This window comes from Phaethon lepturus, unplaced genomic scaffold (assembly GCF_000687285.1).
Source record: "Phaethon lepturus isolate BGI_N335 unplaced genomic scaffold, ASM68728v1 scaffold8251, whole genome shotgun sequence".
NCBI lineage: Eukaryota > Metazoa > Chordata > Aves > Phaethontiformes > Phaethontidae > Phaethon > Phaethon lepturus.
The window spans coordinates 56,473-59,418 of NW_010518405.1; positions in this window are offsets into that span (position 1 = coordinate 56,473).

Here is a 2,946-nt window from a genome sequence, read left to right on the forward strand (position 1 = left end):
AAATATTGATATGCAACAGTGATAAAAATACTTGAGTAAAGTCCCACTGAGATGCTTTCATCCTCACTGTAGCTTTGTGTCTTGTCATTCTAAATCCAAACAGTTGAGCTGCACTTTTTCCACAGCTTACAGCAAGACAGTTAAATATAATTTTGTAATAAGCCTCTACCTGACAAGCACATAAACATTGTCAGGAACAGAAACTGTGTTCCCCCCACCTCCAAAAACTCTACCCTTGCCTACTGAAGAAGAAAGCACAGACGGACATTTGTGCATTTTCCAGAATGCAGAGTCAACTACATGTACAGTAAATATTAAATGTTCATATACTAATCTGCTCATTTACAGGCTATGTTCTAAAAAAGTTTAAAAAAAATTTATGCACAAAGTCTCTGTATAAAACACGGAAGAGGGAAAAATTGAAACAGCAGCTTATTTTTGACTTTGAGACCATAAAAGAGTATGACACAAGTCCATTTAAGCAAATTATTCTGATGCAACCTGCTTTTTCCCCCACGCACAGACTGTAGCAAGTTATACAACTGAGATTCAGTCTTCTGCTTTCACAACTGGATTATTGTTCTATAAGATACAGATTTTACTAGCCAAAGCTGGAGGAATCTTGGGGTAATGATTACAGATTTAAATGCCAGTCTTTGAGGCAAGCAGTTTTACTTGCATAAGAAGTCCCACTAAGTCATAAATTACTGCAGTAACTGCACTATTCCTGTCTTCACAGGAGAGAAAGGTCTCTCACCGCACTCCGCACATGCATCCCAACCAAAGAACCAGTTTGCTTCACTGAAAATCATGCATAAAAGAATTACGCAAATCAGACTATAGACATTATAGCTGATAAACTCCACTTTTGCTCTCCCCCTCTATCCTCGCCCAAAAAAAAATCAGACAGTCGAAACAGCTGCTCTTAAGATAACTATGTACAAGTCATTTTCAGCTGCTAGGAGTAAAAGAAATACAAGATCTCAGGTTCAGCTGTCATCATGAAATAGTAACTGATACTCAAATTTTTAATTCAGAAAAAAGATTTGCGTTTCACTTTCATTCTTCATACTCTACAGGGTTTATGCAGGTTGTATAAAGTTGTGAGTATCTGAGGAGGTGTAACTATAGAAGTATATACTCTGTATGCAATTCTTTTCTTTACTCATTTATATGTATGTACATATTACAACGTTTGTATTAACATTTGTATCTGTACAAGAAATAGGTTAAAGACATGTCAGCCACAGTTCTGAATTATAAATTATTTCACAGAATATTGTGAGAATACTGGCTTTTATAATTCAGACATTTGAAACAAAGCTAAGCAGAGATCACACCATTATGAAGATTCTGGGCATTTTTTTTTCAATCAAACAAACATTCTAGTTATTAGCAGGGAAAAAAAGTAGTAAGTTGATTCAGAGTTGAATTACACACTATCAACAGACAGAAAAGCTTTTATTTTATTGTCATTATCCTACAATTTGACTTTGGTATGACATCAGAAAACCATACGGTTTGGAAGTGTTTCATCTAGGCCTAAACTTCTATTAACATACCTCATCCCGTGGAAGTACTTTGTCAAGTTAAACTAAGCAGCAAAACATCTCTCACATTAAGTACACCAGCTTATTTTTAAACCAAGCCCACTGTTTCCTTCCCTGCCTACATCCAAACATATTCAGAGTCTTACTGCATATAATATGCCACAAAGAAATCTTGGGACTAACAGGCATCAGACAAGTTGCAAACACACAAAATAAATTCAAACTTCAAAGAGTAAGTGGAAAACCACAAATCAGAGCCTCCTGACCTTTCTGTGATTCATAAAGTAGCATTGCAGCGGTTCTCGGTAGGCTAAATTCACTGCCCTGAAGCCTAAACTAGTAATAGTAATTGCAATTTCCAGAGTGAGTAATAGGGTGACTCTAATACAACCCATTTTCAAGGACTCACGTGCCACATTTAGCCTATTTAGCTAATGCCGATCTTTCTCATAGTAAGAACTGCTACAGTTTATTACAACTTGGTTAGTATATGAAGTTCTATCACAAGTACAAAGGCAAGAGGCAGCACTGAAACCAGTATGAGCTAGCAGATGGCTGGGGGGGGCAGGAAGGGAAACGGTATTGAACCGATTCCAAGCAGGTTCAAACTGTCACATAATGCAAGCACGTGAGTCATTTTGCAACCATCAATGTAATTCTATCTAAGAATGCCTCTTGGCAAATATAAAGACTCTTACATTTCAATAGATACATATCAAACAGATTTGACTGCCAAATGTATATTAAATTCCCAATTCATATTAAAAAAATTACTTAGCAGAAAATTGTGAGCGAAGATCATGAAGTTGTACAAAACACCTGTATTTCATCATTCCTAGCACGTAGGGAACACCAGTTATGAAGGTACACAGAGCATTCAACAAAAACACATGATAAACATCCACAGAAACATGGTTTACTGATTGAAGCTACAGGAGTCATTGTCACGCAATGCCATTTTCACTGTCAGAGTGCCCAAAATAGCAGCCATTCAGAAAAGAGAGATAAGTATGCTTTGTAAAATTCACTACGAGAAACCTACGTTCTACTCGGTGCTTTCTATGAAACCACCGTGGTTTTATCTGTATTAAAAACACCCTGCCAGCAAGCACAACCACCGTGGTTTTTTCTGCATTAAAAACACCTTGCCAGCACGCACAGCTGAGCCAACATCAGCATAAACTACACCGTGCCACAGTGCAGGCAAGATATCAAGGGCACCAAAGGTGTTTACACAAGTATTAAGCCAGAATTTAATCCTGCTAGCACTGAACAAACAAATAGCCTGCCTTGAGAAAGACTTCATGTTCCTACAGCAGAAGTTACATGGAGATGGTATCTTGCACAACTTGCTTAAAAAGGCCAGACGTGAAACAGGTGGCCATGTAGCCATTAA